This window comes from Hemiscyllium ocellatum, chromosome 4, assembly GCF_020745735.1.
Source record: "Hemiscyllium ocellatum isolate sHemOce1 chromosome 4, sHemOce1.pat.X.cur, whole genome shotgun sequence".
NCBI classification, from domain to species: Eukaryota; Metazoa; Chordata; class Chondrichthyes; order Orectolobiformes; family Hemiscylliidae; genus Hemiscyllium; species Hemiscyllium ocellatum.
Genome location: NC_083404.1, coordinates 7,725,287 through 7,744,401, shown reverse-complemented (window position 1 = coordinate 7,744,401; position 19,115 = coordinate 7,725,287). Strand labels below are relative to the sequence as shown.

Genomic DNA, 19,115 nt, shown 5'->3' with positions numbered 1-19,115 from the left:
ACTTGATGCAGTAAGATATGGCCTGCTTCCTTTCATCAGTTGGAGCACAGAGTATAAACATTGGCCAGTCACGGTGTAGCTGTATAGCACTTTAATTAGTCCACATTTGAAATTTGTGTACAGTTCTGGTTGTCGCACTCCAAGAAGGATGTGGCAGCTTTGGAGAGAGTACAGAAGCAGTTTACCAGGTCATCGCCTGGTTTGGAAAGTAATAGCTGTAAAGAGAGATTGGACAAGCTTGAACGTTGATGGATGAGGGGTGACCCGATAGATGTTTATAAAACTATGAGAGGCATGGATAGAATGGACAGTCAGGATCTTTATCCCAGGGTCAAAACGTCAATTACATAGCTTTAAAGTAAAAGGGGGCAAGTTTAAAGGTGAAATGAGATGCAGGTTTTACACAGAGGGTGGTAAGTGCCTGGAATGCATTGCCAGAGGAGGTGGCACAGGCAGGTACAATAGTAACAGTTAATAGGCATCAGGACAGATACATGAATGGGCAGGGAATAGAGAGATATAGTCCACACAGAGGCAAAAGGTTTGTAATTTAGAAAGGCATCGTGTGTTGACATAGTCTTGGAGGGCTGAAGGTCCTGCGCTGTACAGTTCTTTGTTCTTTGAAATCACACCACACCCCAGGAAATGTTTGTTGCCAATCTTATAAACCCACTCTCTCTTACAGTTCTAAGAAACTGAATTTTCCAGATGCCCAGTCAGTCCAATGGCCATACCTCCATGAACAATGTCAGAAGTGGGAATGCTTGCTGAAGATTACACAATGCCCTCGCTGATGTCCTTGAGGGAAGGAGGCTGCCATCCTACATGTGACTTCAGACCCACAGCAATGTGGTTGATGCTTAACTGCCCTCTGGGCAATTAGGGATGGGCAATAAATCCTGGTCAGGCCAATGACCATCATCCCATTAATGAATAAAAGAAAGTTCACATCATCCCTGTCTCTTCAGTTCCAGAAGCAATCCATGTGCAAATGTTATCAAACCTGGACAACAGTCAGCCTCCAGCTAATAAGTAATAAGTAGCATTCCCATTACACAGCTCCAACAAGAGAGAATCCTAACATTGTCCTTTGACAGTTAATGGCATTGCTGTAGCTGACCAACCAACCCAACCACCCCGTGGCTCAACACTTTAACTCTCCCTCCCACTCCACCGAGGACATGCAGGTCCTTGGACTCCTCCACCGGCAGAACATAACAACACGACGGCTGGAGGAGGAGCACCTCATCTTCCACCTGGGAACCCTCCAACCACAAGGAATGAACTCAGATTTCTCCAGTTTCCTCATTTCCCCTCCCCCCACCTTGTCTCAGTCGGTTCCCTCAACTCAGCACCGCCCTCCTAACCTGCAATCTTCTTCCTGACCTCTCCACCCCCACCCCACTCCGGCCTATCACCCTCACCTTAACCTCCTTCCACCTATCACATCTCCATCGCCCCGCCCCCAAGCCCCTCCTCCCTGCCTTTTATCTTAGCCTGCTTGGCACACTCTCCTCATTCCTGATGAAGGGCTTATGCCCAAAACGTCGAATTTCCTATTCCTTGGATGCTGCCTAACCTGCTGTGCTTTAACCAGCAACACATTTTCAGCTGTGATCTCCAGCATCTGCAGACCTCATGTTTTACCTGTAGCTGAATTCCCAATGATCAATATCCTGGTGATTGCCATTGACTAGAAACAGAATTGGACCAGATCTCTTAAGCAGTGAAGTTACAAGAGCAAGTCAAAAGCTGGGAGTTATGCAATGATTAACTCATCTCCTGCCCACCATCTCAACAGCACAAGTCAGCAGGGTGATGGAATATTCTCCATTGACCTGGATACATGTATCTTTAAAAAGACTCCAGAAACTTAACACCATCCACGATAAAAGTCATAGCAATCAGAAAGGGGAAATAAAACTGTCTGCCCTCAAGCTCGAGATTATTGATACAGCAGAGAAAAGAGCCTTTGTGGACACTCAACTGTTTCTCCAAAAGCATTCATACTCCCAACCTGTTCAGCTCCCTGAGAGCCAATCATTTATTTGTTCACAGTCAGAAGGCTTGAGTCATTAATAACTGGTCATGAGTCCACAGACCAATCAGGTACTTATTGCCAACAGAAGCTCCACTCCCACACCCCTTGGTTTCTCTGCTATCTAGCCCTCCATTATTACTTGAACAAGCAGCTGCATAAACAGTTCTAACGAGTGTCTGATTACTCCGCTGTTTAAGTGTATAGACATTTTTCTCTCACCTTCTCTGAGAAAAAAGCTTTCATCCACAGATGAAGGGTCACTGGGGGTGACATGTTAACTCTGTTTCTCTCTTCATAGACCTGCTGTGTTTCTCCAGCAATTTCTGTTCTTTGTTTTATCCACTGTTGGTCTTTTAATCTTGAGACATAGGTTAGGATTTTTTTTCATGTTTGTTCATAAGAAGATTAGGGTGAATCCAGAGAGGTTCTTTAAGTATATTAAAGGAAAAAGAATAACTAGAGAGAGAATAGGACCCCCTCAAGGATCAAAGTGGACATGTATGTGTGAAAGATAGGGTTTGATTAGGAGTTGTCAGCATGGCTTTGTGAGTGGGACATCATGCCTCACTGATTTGTTAGAGTTCTTTGATGAAATGATCAGGAAGGTCGACGAGGGCAGGGCAGTAGACGTAGTCTATATGGACTTCAGTAAGGCCTTTGATAAGGTTCCACATGGTAGGCTGTTCTGGAAGGTTAGATCGCATGGAATCCTAGAGATCTGGCAAATTGGATACAAAATTGGCTTGTTGGAAGGAAGCAGAGGGTAATAGTGGAAGGATGCCTGTTGAGTAAATGAACAAACCCTGCAGACAGCTGCAACACAGAGGAATTGGGGAGTCCTCTTTATCACAGAGGGCTGCTGAGGCTGGGTCAGTAAATATATTCAAGGCTGAGATTGACAGACCTTTCATCAGCAAGGAAATCAAGGATTATTGGAAAAAGGCAGCAAGGTGGATTGGAGGATTGAATGAGGGAGCAGATTCGATGGACTGAATGGCCTACATTGCTCCTACATCTTATGGTCACACTTGTACAAATTGATAGGCCAAACATTGTACCAAACTTTCTATAATTCTGAGCACAATGAAAATGTCTTTACTTCTGTAGACATATGAAAATAATAAATGATAAATATTTAATGACTATGTTCAACATACTGCGATGTATTTAACTTAAAGCAATGCGCTTTGCGTCCAGTTACAGCTATCTGGCAAATGCTATCCTGTGTAAGATTAGATGGAAACAGCTTAAAGACCATGTAAATTAATTTATTGCTGGCCCCAAATCAGCACTAACTAATCTGAAGGAAATTTAAGAACTGTAAGCTTGGAAAATCTCTCCAGTGAGCCTTTGCTGGTCAAGCTAGTTCTGTTATACAATGCAGAATCTAGACAGTTCAAAATAGCCTAAAAGTAATCTCACAAGAGACAAATGGCTTCATCTAATGTGGCAAGAAAAACTCATAGTCGTACAGTCATACAGCTTGGAAACAGACTCGTCGGACCAACCAGTCCATACTGACCATAATCCCAAACTAACCTAGTCCCACGTGCCTGTACTTGGTCCATATTCCTCCAAACATTTCGTATTCATGTGTTTATCCAAATGTATTTTAAATGCATCATCACTTCCTCTGGCAGTTCATTCCACACATGAACCACCTTCTGTGTAAAAACATTGACCCTCATGTCTTATTTTAAAATCTCCCTCCTCTTACCTTAAAATATGCCCCCTAATCTTGAAATCCCCCAACCTTTGGAAAAGCCACCCATCATTCACCCTATCTGTGGCCCTTATGACTTTATAAACCTCTATAAGGTCACCCCTCAATCTCCTACGTTCCAGTAAAAAAAGTCCCAGCCTATTAAACCTCTCAATATAATTCAAACCCTCCAGTCACAGCAACATCCTGGTAAATCCCTCTAGCTTAATAATATCCTTCTTACAACACGGTGATCAGAACTGCACACAGTACTCCAGAAGAGACCTCACCAACATCCTGGGCAACTTCAACATAATTCCTCTGAGGTTCAGCTGCTGTGTCTTTAGTTGTGAATGATTAGTTCTTCTGCTTGTAGTAGGAACTTACTTCTATCAAGAATTATAACACCATTCCTCACTCGGATACATCGCCACCTTTCCTAATGCCATCCTTACATTTGGAAATGATGATGGTCTACTTCATACACTGCTTCAACATTGAATGGTGAGAAATCAGCCCTGCACTCCTAACGGATAGTCACCATGAGTGCATCTTAAATTGTTCATTATGTTTGAATATTCAATTAATAATAGGAGTGCATCTACAGATTATTAGATTAGATTACTTACAGTGTGGAAACAGGCCCTTCGGCCCAACAAGTCCACACCGACCCGCCGAAGTGCAATCCACCCAGACCCATTCCCCTACATTTACCCCTTCACCTAACACTATGGGCAATTTAGCATGGCCAATTCACCTAACCTGCACACTGTGGGAGGAAACAGGAACACTCAGAGGAAACCAACACAGACACAGGGAAAATGTGCAAACTCCATACAGACGGTCACCTGAGGCTAGAATCAAACCCAGGTCCCTAGTGGTATGAGGCAGCAGTGCTAACCACTGAGCCACCGTGCCAGCCAAGGTGAAGGGAGGATAATTATGTTACTATCTTGGATCACCAGAAACATATCAACATGAATTATTTGCTGAAGATCTGCAAGTTTCTATGTACATTGTTAACAGAATATTACACTTGTAATGTCTGAGATATTAAACAAATATTAATTAATCATATAATTAGCTGGAACAACAGTTAACTAAAGCCAACTACATAAGCTGCAGTGGCAGAAGTATCACACTTGCTAAGAACTCAAGCAGCTTTCATGGAGTCTGCACGTTTTCAGACACCGGTCAAATTTACTTGTTTGTGGATATAAAAATATTTGACCTGTAAAGAGAGAGAACTGACCACGGCATAGTCTCTGCCTTCCCTCTCTGTCTATAAAATCCCTCACAGAGTCGGAGAGTCGCAAACTCACTGCAAGGCCTCATCACTGCACATGGAGTGTAATGTTGAAAGATTAAATTGGAATATCTCTCTGGACATTAATGTAATATTAAAGGGTTAAACTGCACTGAGTGAACATCCTGGAAGTGGGTGGGGACAACAGTCATGCAGGAATGTGGATGACCCCCCCACTCTATTTCGTCAGTCATTTGCTACTACTCCCCCTACTATTATCAAATTCAACTATCATTCAATCTCTTCCATTCACAAATACTTTCATAGCCACCTCCCAAAGCTAGGACATATCAAACCTACATTGTCTTGGGGAATCACAGAGTCAGGAAATTGTCTACATAATGATTCCTCAGGATTAGGGCATTTACATTTACATTATCTCCGAGGATTACCTCAACCTGCCATTGTACCTGGGGTAACATGTAGTTTTGAATGGAGTGGTGGGGGGGGGGGGGGGGAGCGGGAGGGGGGTGCGGTTAAGTGGCCGGTGTACCTGTGAGCATTACCAACTGACCTATATAAAAGGGGATGTATGTCCTATCTTCGGGGTCTTTTTGACTTGACCTCACACGCCTGCGAAGGGGGTCAAAGGACTTTGAATTGGGCCAAGTTAACAGCCCCAATCAGGAACTCATACTCTATGAAGGCCACTTGGTTGACCCTGTTACAATGACTACAAGGGTATGATAGGTTGAATTATTTTAAGACAATAACTGCGATATTTGTGCACCTTCTCTGTCCCCGTGACATTGCATTCGTTGCTCTGTTCTATTACCCTAACGCACACAAAACAAAACTCTTCACTGTACCTAGGTAAATCACAATAATAAATCAAATTTAAAAATATTCACCCAAGTACATTGGTGCTGTGATCATGAGATGGATTCAATATATTCTTAACATTAATTTAACTTTAAATTTAACAGATTAATACCAGTTAAGAATTGATTAAATGCAGAACTGATATACTTATTTCTTAAGGCACTTGCAAACTGTACCTGTCTCTGAGCTGGAAGCCCATGTTTAAGACCCACCTGCTCCAGAGCTGTGAAATAGTGTCTCTGAACTGGTAGACTAGAAATTATCACCACTTACTTCCTATTAATGCCCTTAGCGGATCATAGGTGAGCAATCAGCTGCACATTCACTTCCATTCCCTTGTTGACTATACTGTCAAGATCAATGAGGGAGATACCCAAGGACATCACTATTCCCCGACCCATGCTGGATACGCAGATGTGGAGACTTCCTGAATGACATGTTTGAGTCAGTTTGAGTCATGAATAATCAGATGGCCAGTCGGCCAAGATATGTCCCCAAGCTCATATTTAAAGGTTGGCTCAGTGCTCAAGTTAAACACAGGGGGAAACAGCATTTGTGCAATCTTTTCCAAAGCATTGAGGCTTGTAAGAACTTCAAACCAACAACATGAGTGATTTTATGAACACGTTTAGGAGTGAATTGCTTTGGACTGTTCTATAGACAAAGAAAAATGATCTTAATATACATTATATGCTTATATGCAGCTGACCGTAGGTTCTCAATTGTGACCTTGGGTGGTCAACTGTAGTTTCAACCTATAAAAGTACAAATCTTTTGGAAAACCTAGCTGGATATCCACGTGGTATAGTTAACAGGCATTACAATCTTTCCCAAGACATTATTCACAGATAGTGCTGAACCTTCAATAACGAGGTGTGTTTACATTGGCTATGTTCTGAAGTTGAGGAACTTCCAGTCCTATGTAAGAAGATTCCAAGGCTGTATCCTTACTCAGACACTGGCACTGTGCTCCCAAGCCATTCCCAAGTGTTAACCATGAAGATGGAGAAAAAACAAGTTCACCAGAGAGGAAGAAAACAGATGTTAACAACCTATAATGGTCTTCCTAAAAATAACTTATTTTGAAAATATGGTTGGCTGTGGTAAGACTATATTAATTGTCCATGTCTCACTCTACCAAAGAATTGTGGTGCTCCTTCTTGTCAAAACTTGCATTTCCTGTCGTGATTATGTTCCTGTAATGGTCACAAGACCAAGAATTCCAGGATTTTAGCCCAGTGATTTATGAAGAAGCAACGAAACATATACAAGCAAAAAGATGGAGAGATAAAAACAGAATTAAAAGCAGGCAATACATCGTGGAGAGAAGCAGAGTTGACATTTCATCAGAAGGGTCAACATGACCTGAAACATTAACTCTTTTTCTCTGCACAGATTTGTCTGACCTGCTGACAATTTCCAGCATTTCCTGTTTCTGTTTCAGCGTTCCAGCTGTTGTACTTTGCTATTCTGTTGGAATGAAGGGAAATTGATAATGTTGTCTCTTCCATCCTTCTCATGAGTAGATGGTTCATGGACAGTGGCCCTGTCAACGTAAGCTTTCCACATTGCTGCATTTGCTTCCTGTAGATAGTTACATTGCACACACACATGCACCAGTCATGAAAAGAGTGAAGGCTAACTCCAATGGCAGACATACTAGTCAAGTGTATCCAGCCTCTTGAGTCTTGTAACTGTGCACAAGTCAAGGATTGAGCTGCATGCCATCACACTTGTGCATTGCTAAATGTTTAGTTGTCAACTCAACTGACCCCCTAGAAATTGAAGATTCACCATAACAATGCCTGAGGTCAGTGGGAGATTGTTGAGTTTATTTTTGGAGCAATAGTCACTGGAGGGAACATATTGTGGGTTTGAGTATCGTCTGAAATATCCCAATCTAAGCCTGGATCTTGTCTTCAGCCCTTCATAGAATAAAGTCCCCATGGTGTGGAAGCAGGCCATTCAGCCCATCATTCTGAAGAGCAGCCCACCAATGACCACTCCAGCCCTCTAATCCTGCATTTCCCATGGCTAATCCACCTAGCCTACACAACGCTGGACACCATGGACAGTTTAGCATGACCAATCCACCTAATCTGCATATCTTTGGACTGTGGGAGAAAACCAGAGACCCTGAGGAAACCCACGTAGACATGGAGAGAACGTACAAACTCCACACAGACAGTGGACCGAGGATGGAATCGAACTCAGGTCCCTGATGTTGTGATGCAGCAGTGCTAACCACTGAGCCATGGTGCTGCCCGTGTTGTTGACTGATGTGGGTTGTTTCTCACTTTGTTCAAAGTGAAGCCGTGGAAGCATCGTGGAATGCCCCATTACTCATCTTGTATCTGTTAGGATATTTCCCCATTGGACCAAACAAAAATTAAGAACGACTGGATCGATTGGGCTTGTACTCGCTGGGGATCTCATTGAAACACATAAATTCCTGATGGGACCGGACAGGGAAGAATGTTCCCGACGTTGGGGAAGTCTAGAACAAGGGGTCGCAGTCTAAGAATAAGGGGTAAGCCAATCAGGGCTGAGATGAGGAAGAATTTCTTCCCTCAGAGAGTTGTGAACCTGTGGAATTCTCTCCCACAGGAAGTTGTTGGGGCCAGTTCATTACATATATTCAAGAGGGAGCTGTTTGTGGCTCTTTTGGCTCAAGGGATCAAGGGGATGGAGAGACAACAGGAATGGGATACTGAGATTGCATGATCAACCATGGTCATACTGAATGGTGGTGCAGGCTGGAAGAGCTGAATGGCCTACTCCTGCACCTATTTTCTATGGGACGAAGCTACCTAAGAAGAAACCTTCTTAGATGTTGTTCATGGAGGGAAGATGCCAGGAATCATGAACAACTTGAAGAATAATAAGGAGGCAGAAAGTAGAGTATGAGAGAAAGCTGGCTAGTAATATTAAAACAGTAAGGAAGAACTTTAAAAAGAAAAGAGTAATTAAAGGTAGTGTTGGTCTTCGATGACAGTGAATTGATGACAGTATACAAAGAAATGGCAGACACTTTGAATAGGCATTTTCTGCTGATTTTCATGGTAAAAGATTGCAAAAAACCTCCCAGAGATAATTGAAAATCACAAGGTTATAGGGAGGGATCAAAGTAAAACAGTCAGCAGGGGAAAAATGCAAGGAAACAGTTGGAATTAGGTGTAACCATCTCACACAAGGCAAGGTAGTTCCTATTCCTTTGTTGTTTGGTCTTCCCATCTGTTGTGAATTCTATTGGAAAGCTGAGTATTTGTCCTGTTACAAGATGGGTTTCCCATTGTACAATGTACTCCTTGCATTAATGATGTTTGCTCAACAAAGTCTGCATACATCATCTGGACTTATAAATTATGAGCAACAATAAGCTATTTGGCCCCTCCTTGACTCTGCCATTCAAAGGCTGATCTGAATACACCACATTCCCACTGATCCTTAAGAACCTTTCACCCCTTTGCGGATCAAGGATCTATCCACCTCTGCCTTTAAAAAAAAATGCAAAGGGTTTGTATCCAATACCTCTTGAGGAAGAGAATTTCAAAGGGTCATGACCTGCCATAAGAAAAATAAATTATCCCTCATCTCTGTCTTAAAAGAATGACCTCTGAGTTTTAAGCAGTGATCCCTAGTTGGAGAATCTCCCACAGAAGGAAACAGCCTCCCCAAATGTACCTGATCCAGGCAGCTCAAGATTTTACATGTTTCAACAAGTCACCTCTTACTCATATGAATTCCAGCAGGTACAAACCAGGCTTGTTCAGCCTCTCATTGTAAGGCATCCTATCCATTCCAGGGATTACTCTGAAATGCTTCAGATGTATTGACATCTTTCCTTACATAAGGAGACCAATACTGTACACAATACTCCAGACTTATTGGTCATGTTGCAGCTGTACAGGACATTGGTTAGGCCACTGTAGGAATATTGCGTGTAATTCTGGTCTCCTTCCTATCGGAAAGATGTTGTGAAACTTGAAAGCATTCAGAAAAAATTTACAAGGATGTTGCCAGGGTTGGAGGATTTGAGCTATAGGAAGAGGCTGAACAGGCTGGGGCTGTTTTCACTGGAGTATCAGAGGCTGAGGGGTGACTTAATAGAGGTTTACAAAATTATGAGGGGCATGGATAAGATAAATAGACAAAGTATTTTCCCTGGGGTCAAGGACTCCAGAACTAAAGGGCAAAGGTTTAGGGCGAGGGGGAAAGATATAAAAGAGACCTAAGGGGCAATGTTTTCACCCAGAGGGTGATATGCATAAGGAATAAACTGCCAGAGGAAGTGGTGGAGGCTGGTACAATTGCAACATTTAAAAGACATCTGGATGGGTATATGAATAGGAAGGGTTTGGAGGGATATGGGCCGGGTGCTAGCAGGTGGGACTAGAATGGGTTGGGATATCTAGTCGGCATGGACGGGTTGGACTGAAGAGTCTGTTTCCGTGCTGTACATCTCTATGACTATATAACTCTATGATATAATCTCACCTATGTGCTGTAGGTAAAGTATAACTATTTATGCATTCAAATCCACTTTAAAAGACTTTCTTAATTAACTGCTGTGCCAGATAAGAAAGTAATTATTATAATATTTAAATCAGTTCAAGAGCTCGGGAAAACATCTGTCATGTTAAAACAAGAAATCTTTCAATGTAGTTTGGCTTGGAGTAGAGCTTATTAAGTCACAAATTTTAATGAGTGTACAGCCATAGATAAATGAACTGGAAACTTCAAAACAGCCAACAAGACACAGACATTTCTGAATGATTACATACCACATACAAAACAGGAGGTAGAAACATGGTCTGACCAATTGCTTACATAAATATGCAAACATCATTAAGGCAAGACATTTTATTTTTAAATATTTAATCTGAAAACAAATATTGATAAAAATACCTAACTTACTAGATAGACAAATGATAAGTTTCACATTCTAAATTACATTGGAATTCCAATTACTGTAGTTCTATAAACAATTTGTCATCATAGTTTATTTCAAATATATGTGCCTTCTCTTGATAATGCACAGATACAGACAGCAAGTCAGGACAGCAGCACAATCTTACCCTTAATAGGGTCAACTGGCAGTGATCAATTCAGACAAGGTTAAATACAACTAGGAGAGCCACGTTGTTGGAAATAGCCACAGGAGAAATAAAGGAGCAAAGAGAGAGTTGTAGAAGAAGGTTGGGACAGTGGTTGGAGCAAAATCTTTGGGAAGTAGTATGGTGTCATGGAATTCAAAAAAATGTAAACACTCCACTACAAAGTACATTGAGAAATTTTCAGTCAAGTTTACAATTCATTCTCATAAACCATGACACCTCTTCTTGATTTACAAAAATGTATTTTTTAACTACATTAGGAAGCACTGCATCAGGAAACTCTGTATCAGGAAGCATTTCCTCAGGAGTTCCATGTCTTTATTCCAAAACTTTAAATTCGCCATCTTACACTCCCAGTACAGTCGTGTCATAATCTAAAATCAATCTGCAAAATTACTATTCATCTGACTGAGGCAGACTGGAAACCCAGCTCTTTACCTTGCCTCTGAGAGTGGAAGATAACTGCAAGCTATAACAGAAAACAAGGTGAAAAAACTCAAATTGTTGGGAAAACTCAGCAAGTCTGGCAGCGTCTGTGGAGAGAAGTAGACATGCTAAGTAGTAATTTTGCAGACTGATCTTAGATTATGAAGCCCCAAAGAATTGCAAATGCAGATCTGACAGAAACACTTCTCTCCATCGATGCTGCCTGATTGGCTGAGTTTTCCCAGCAATTTATTTTTGTTTCTGATTTCCTGCATTTGCAATTCTTTGGAGTGTTGTTTGTATTATGTGAAAGGTATTCAGCTCAAAGCATTCATTACAATGACCAAGTCATACTGCAATCCCATCATTAAGATCATATCTTAGAGCGCTGCTACAAAATATTAACTCTCGATCCCGCAAGGAAATGTGACTATGATGCAAGATAACAAGGGAGGAGACAGTTCAGTGGCATTGTCACTGGACTTCTAATCCTGAGGGCCAGCGCTCCTGTGTTCATATTCCCACCAATCCAAATGAAACTTTGGAATTGGATTTCATGTTGGGACTACGTTATGACATTACCATTGTCAGTTGTGTTCCAGATGATGACCAAAAGTGGACTGTTGGTGTCAAAATTAGTCAGGTTGGATTTATCTTGCTTTTTGTGTACAGAGCATATCTAGACAATTTTCCATATTGTCTGGTAAATGCTGATCTTAATGTTTTACTGGAATAACTGGACAAGGCCATGTCAGGGAACAGCTAAGAGTGAACCTCATTGCTGTTGGATTGGATCACATGTAGGGCCAGCCCAAGTAGATGTGGCAGATTTCCTTCTTTCAACAACATTAATGAACTAAATGGGTTTTTGAAACAATCGAGAATGGCTTTGTGGTCATTAAACTCAAGAGCGCTGCTAGAAACAATAATATTCTCAACATTGCACGAAATGTTGTAATTCAACTGCCATCACTTACATATTAATAAGTTGATAAGGGGAGACAATGGTCCTAAAATGTATACATTGGAGCAGGAGGCCATTCAGCCCATTGTGTCTATTTTAGTCAACAAAGATCTGACTACCAATCCCATTTTACAGTTCTTGGCCCATAACTTTAGAGGCTATAGTAATACAAGTGAATACCTAAACATCGCTTAAATGTTTCAAGAGTTTCTGACTCAACCATCTTCTCACACATTGAGATTGGATGCCCACCATTCTCTGGGAGAAAGTTTCTCAACTTCCTTCTTAGCCTTCTATATTCAATCAATGTCTCCTGACTATTGACCCCTCTGCTAATGGAAACATGTCTTCCTATCCTATCTGCATCCTTATAATCTCATCCACTTCTCAGGCCGCCTCACAAACTTTGCTGCTCCAATAGAAACAAACCCCACCCTATCCAATCTTTTCTTATAGCTCAGACCCTCCAGTCCAGGCAACATCTTGGTAAGTCTCCTCTGCATCTGGTCTAGTCTAATCATATGCCTTCTATAATGAGGTGACCAGAACCACAGACAATACTCCATTCAAGACCTGGCCAAGCCAGCATTTTAAACAGATGCAGCATAACCTCTAGGCTCTTTTATTCAATGTCTCAGCTAATAAAGGCAAATAAACCCACATCCTTCTTAACCACCTTATCTACCTGCTCCCGAACCACTACAGATCTGTGGATAGGCACACCGAAGTCCCTCTGCTCTTCAATACTTCCTGGGATTCTACCACTCATAGCATAGAGCCTTGTCATGTTCATCTTCACCCTGGCCCTTCCCCCACCCCCTCCCACCCCCACCCCCACCTACCCCCTCTCTCTCTCTCACACACACACACACACACACACACACCAATATCTTTCTGTGTGCAGAAATGTTCTGTCCCTCAGAATCCTTTCTAATGAATTCCCCAGGATGGAGGTTATCCTGACTGACCTGTAATTTCCTGGTCTCTGATTTTTTTTATATAATGGAACAGCTATCAATGATTCCTCGATCAATATTGCAATCCCCACCTCGTCCATCCCCCTCTCTTCTGACTGGAATACTGTTTCACCAGGAATGTTGAGGGGCCATCTTTCAGCCAAGTCTTGACCACAGCTAGGAATCACTGACACCCAGTTTGGGTCCCACATGGCCATTCCGCTGGTGACTTGATTCAAATGTGGATGATAAAGCTGAACTCCCGAGGTGGGGTCAACTGAAAGTGACTGCTGACGACAAAGATCACGTGTGACAGTTTGTGGCATCAATAAACCCCAGCAAAAAACCTGAGTCAATGTCAAAGTTTAATTGGAGTCCACTCAGTATCAGACCCTCCTAGTGCCTCAAATGCATGTAAATATATTCTTGGATGTGCAAGAAATGTTGTTTGTTTAATTGGCTAGAGTCAAACTCCAATGCCTGCTTGCTCCCTTGATATGCCACTGTCCAGAACTGAACTGAATTTGTGACTATGTCTATACACAAATTTTTTTATGAGTAAAGCATACTCTTGAACTTAAAAACAACTTGAGTCAATGGGAATTGGGGAGAAATCTCTGCTAGTTGGAGTCAAATCTAGCACAAAGGAAGATGGTTGTGGTTCTTGGAGGTCAGTCAGCTTAGCTCCATAACTTCTTTACTGAAGAGCACCACGGTAGTGCCCGAGGCCGAACTATCTTCAGTAACTTTCCCTCCATCTATCTACAAGGTTTCTACAACACCACCACTTCCAAGTTCTCCTACAAGCCAAACATCATCCTGACTTGAAGCAATTTTGCTATTCCTCCATTGTCGTTGGGTCAAAATCCTGCAACTCCCTTCCAAACATCATTCTGGGAATCCCTCCACACCAGCGTTTCAGGAAGACAGCTCAACACCAGGACAGATGGTATGGGCAATGAATGCCAGACTAGCTAACGAGGACCACATTTCATGAACAAATAAGAAGCACCTACAATAACATAAATAATTTAGATAAGAGGTATAGGAGGTGTAGTGGACAATGAAGAAGTTTACCTCAGAGTACAATGGGTTCTTGGTCAGATGGGCCAATGGGGCTGAGGAGTGGCAGCTATAGTTTAATTCAGATAAATGTGAGGTATGGCATTTTGGAAAGGCAAATCAGGGCAAGACTTATACACTTAATGCTAAGGTCCTGGGGAATGTTGTTGAACAAAGAGACCCTAGAGTGCAGGTTCATAGTTTCTTGAAAGTGGAGTCGCGGGTAGATAGGATAGTGAAGTAAGCATTTGGTATGCTTTCCTTTGTTGGTTAGTGCATTGAGTACAGGAGTTGGGAGGTCATGTAGCAGCTGTACAGGACACTGGTTAGGTCACTTTTGGAATATTGTGTGCAATTCTGATCTGCCTGCTATAGGAAGAATGTTGTGAAACTTGAAAGAGTTCAGAAAAGATTTACAAAGGTGTTGCCAGGGTTGGAGGGTTTGAGCTATAGGGAGAGGGTAAATAGGCTTAGGCTATTTTCCCTGGAGCATTGGAGGCTGAGGGGTGACCTTATAGAGGTTTATAAAATCATGAGGAGCATGGATAGGGTAAATAGAAAAGGTCTTTTCCATGGGGTGGTGAAGTCAAAATCTGGAGGGCATACATTTAAGGTGAGAGGGGGAAGATTTAAAAGGGATTTAAGGGGAAATATTTTCACTCAGAGGGTGGTGGGTGTATCAATTGAGCTGCCAGAGGAAGTGGTGGAGGCTGATATAATGACAACATTTAAAAGGCATCTGGATGGGTATATGAATAGGAAGGGTTTAGAGGGATATGACCAAATGCTGGCAAATGGAACTAGATTAAGTTAAGATATCTGGTCAGCATGGACAAGTTGGACCGAAGGGTCTGTTTCTGTGCCGTCTATCTCTGTGACTAAGTAAATATTTTGATAATGAACACACCCAAAGCTTTGTTAGATGGGAACAAAAATTATGAATGCGTACCCTCTTGGCAGCCCTCAATCTTGGAAGAGAAATGATTTGCTCCATGGTGGCCCACACACTGTTAAATATTGGATTGCCTGGTGCAGCTCAGCAGCACCATTCTCTCATCACTGTCTCGGCCACATCTTTTCAGAACAAGACATTGAGCCAAGAAGGGATTTGTTGTCATTGATTTTCTCCGGACCTTTTTGTCAGCCAATTGTGCTTTGTGTCTCCAACTGCTTCTTCCATGACCTCAAGAATTCTGGGAAACCAGAGGACTCAACTATGTTTTAGAGACCGAAGAGAGACCAAGTAGTTCCCCATTCCTGAAGAAGGGCTTATGCCCGAAACGTCGAATCTCCTGTTCCTTGGATGCTGCCTGACCTGCTGCGCTTTTCCAGCAACACATTTTTCAGCTCAAGTAGTTGATAAACAGGGAAAAAGTACAATGTATATACACTAATGAGTAATATGAAGACACAGTAGCAGATATTTTACCAGAAAATAGAATGATTTTCAATCATGTACTTTGGAACTGCATCTTCCAAATATTGCCACATGCAAGACTTTCCTCTGTTTTCATGTTTATTCTTGAGCATCTGCCTCATCTGTGCGGAACGTTTCTGACAATTCTCAAACTGCTGCACAGTTATTTAGCTTCTCTGCAACCTCAATTACTTCTCAGTTTAATTTGGGCTATGGACCTACCATTGTTTTTTTAATATCACGTTGCCATATTAGAGGGGAGGATTTGTGGGAATGCCGCCTATACAAGAGAAGCTGTGGCATTACCACCACGCATTGATGTACACAGGTACAAGCAGCTACCTTCACTGGCGTGCTAGTCTCTAGTTCTATCAAGTAGATTTTCACCACGGTAAGTTTAACTTCAGCAATAGGTGAGTTTGGCTTAAAAGTCATGAGATTCATGAAAAATGAATGACTTTATGGCCAAACATTAAGGTCAACTTCGAACTGAAAGTAAACTAACCTTGAATTTTGGTCACACTTATTCAAATGTGACCAGGTCTTGTTGCATTTGCACTACTTTTAGCCCCTCATCATGTATTTATTTATTTAACTGTAAATATCTTAGCCTTGTCCCTCCTGTGATCAGTTGGTCAATAGTAAACATCCAAAATTAGTTTTCTTCATATGCCTCTCTACAGGGTTTCCACGTTTTCCATATGCTCAGTTTATCTCTATGTTATTATTAAGCTGGGTTTCTGTGATACTGAGGATATAATAGACTCCAACAAATATCTACAGATGAAGGAACACAAAGAGAATTAAGTTATTCATTCCATCACGCATGTTCCACATTTCAATTAGAGGGTGGCTGCATACTTCAATTTTTTTCCCTGTCTTTGATCCTGTGCTGTACTATGTTCTATGATCCATATCCATCAATATCTTTACCTAACAATAATCCATTAAACTCATCCAATCTTGAACATTTCAAATGACTTGGAATTTACAGCATTTGGAGGGAGGGTTTTCTGGTTTCCATTAATAATTGTGACAAGATGCTTTCTGATTTCATCCTTAAATGGCCTCCCTCTTAAGAATTACTTAAGATAATGTAAGAATAGATTGTTTTCTTCTGGAGTCCCTCTGGATTTCCCTGTATTTTAAATCTTTCATTTGAAGACCTTGAATCAATTACCATAAATCATCTGAAGTTTAAGGAAATGCAAACTCAATTTATGTAACCTAACCACATAATTTAACTGAGGGTACTATTCATGTGATCGCACTATGCTCCTCCAAGACCATTCCATCTCCCCACAACCCAGTGAGCAGAACTGAATGCTGGGGTCAATGTTTCTCAGAAGGCCAAAACAAAGATGGGTCAGAGAAAACATGGCCATGTTCATCACACAGTCAGAGGTCCCAGCTCCTTTCCCACTGCCAACTGCTTTCAGTCAGCAGAGGAGGTGGGTTTCTCAAAAGTGACCCACACCAACAAATAGACCAATTTAGCGAGGGGTGGGCTAAATATGTGCCTAATTTTCAGAAGTTTTGGAGCCCTCAGCCACCAAACAGTATGAGGGAAGGCGTGCAGCAAGTCAAATTTGAGATTGGTGTCGAGAAAACTTTCTAAAAGTCAGTGACATGGAACAAGATGATAAACTACTTCCTCATCCAGGAACAGAAGGGTTTTTGAAGATCGCAAGAAGGGGATAGTTCAGTTAGGGAGCAGAATTTTTTAAATGCAAAAAATATACTTAATAAAAAATCTTTATGTACATACACAGGAACTTAAGCAGTTCTATACAGAGTTTGCATATCAAGGAAAAAAAGCATTGGAGTTTGACATTCCCTGCATTTGCATAAAACCAGTGCTGTATCCTACTCAGGCAGGGCACCATTTACTTGCACTGAGGTAAAGAGAAGGTCCCTCATAGTATTTCGGCAGATAGGCCTGAGACATTAGTCTTTTCCCATCAGTTCAGTTTGGGAGCAGAGACAAGAACTGAGAAGTTTTTCTCTGCATCTGACTGGAATGTTTGACACAAAGCATGGTTACTATAGTACCACCCACTAGTAAATGGGTCAAATTACAATGGCAGCTGAACCCTGGCATTTTTCATTATAATTAGCCATGGCAATGTGTCACGAGAAACTGATGGGGAATCATGCGCTGAGGTAACTTTTTTTTTAATGATTAAGATTATCTGGCAAATTTCCAAAACAAAGCCTGGTTACCTGGTTGGTCAATACCTGGGGAGCTGGAAAAGCACAGACAGCATCAGAGGAGCAGGAAAGTAAACATTTCAGCCCGAACCCCTTCCTTAAACAATCAGCAAGTCGGAAATAAGTCAGGTCCTATTCCCAACTGCAGAAAGAAGATATTGCAAATCTGAAATTAGACATGGGAAATCTTGGAAATGTGCAGGTGGCAGCTGGAGAGGAATTAGCATCACCTGAGGAGGATGCATCTGAAACCCAACTCTGAGGTCTTGGAGGCCGGACATCTACTGAATATTTTTAGCATGGCCTTTTGTTATTTCTGATTGAATCTGCTGCCAGGTATACTTGTGGCACAACCTGCAAATGCATGCCTTTGCAAAGTTCTTACACATCAGTTTGCAAATATGAATGCCACGCTTGCGCCAATAAGCTAGCTTAACACGACAATTTGAACGGTCTAAACGATTAAGTTTAAAACCCCCTTCCCTCTCTTTGATTTAGCACTCCAAACGGTTAAAGATAAAGCTTCTTTTGTTATTTTTGTAGCATTTTTTTTTCCTTCAGGATACCAACCAATCCGCGACCCATTGTCCGGTCTGTTTCCCAATCCCTTGGGGCTTCCTTGGAGGAAATAAAAAGATTGTATAAATAGGCACCAAATTCCCGGGAATCGCGTCATTTCCTCTCTGATCGCAGAAAAGTCCAAAACGCCTTTTCCCAGCGTTTCCCGCAAAGGCAAGATTCCTCAACATCTGCAGAGGGGGCTGCTGAGAACAGCACACTGTTGCCATTTTCACTAGAGCCCCAACAGGAACCTGGACTTTATTAGTTCCCCAGAGTGAGCTGTCAGACTATGGGAGAGCAAGTCTGCTCTGAATTAGAGATCTGATTAGATCCTTCATTCACAAAGCACTCTGCAGTGGAATTGTAAAATCCCAGTGAAACAGCCAACTCGAACAAACCCCTAAGCTATCAGAGTGAGAAATCCGCACTCAACCAAGCCTGTAATTGGCTCACAGAACTAAACTGAGAAAGTGTTTGTACCACAATATCAGGATGTAATCTGCATTTTACAGGTATCGCTTTATATTAAG

The 19,115-nt window shown here is 41.8% G+C and overlaps 1 protein-coding gene across 1 annotated transcript in view; it reads right to left on the bottom strand.

Moving 5' to 3' along the window:
* Positions 1 to 19,115, bottom strand: part of prex2 (phosphatidylinositol-3,4,5-trisphosphate-dependent Rac exchange factor 2) — a 358,894-nt gene that overhangs the window by 339,076 nt on the left and 703 nt on the right. The gene's annotated exons all lie outside the window — the stretch shown is intronic.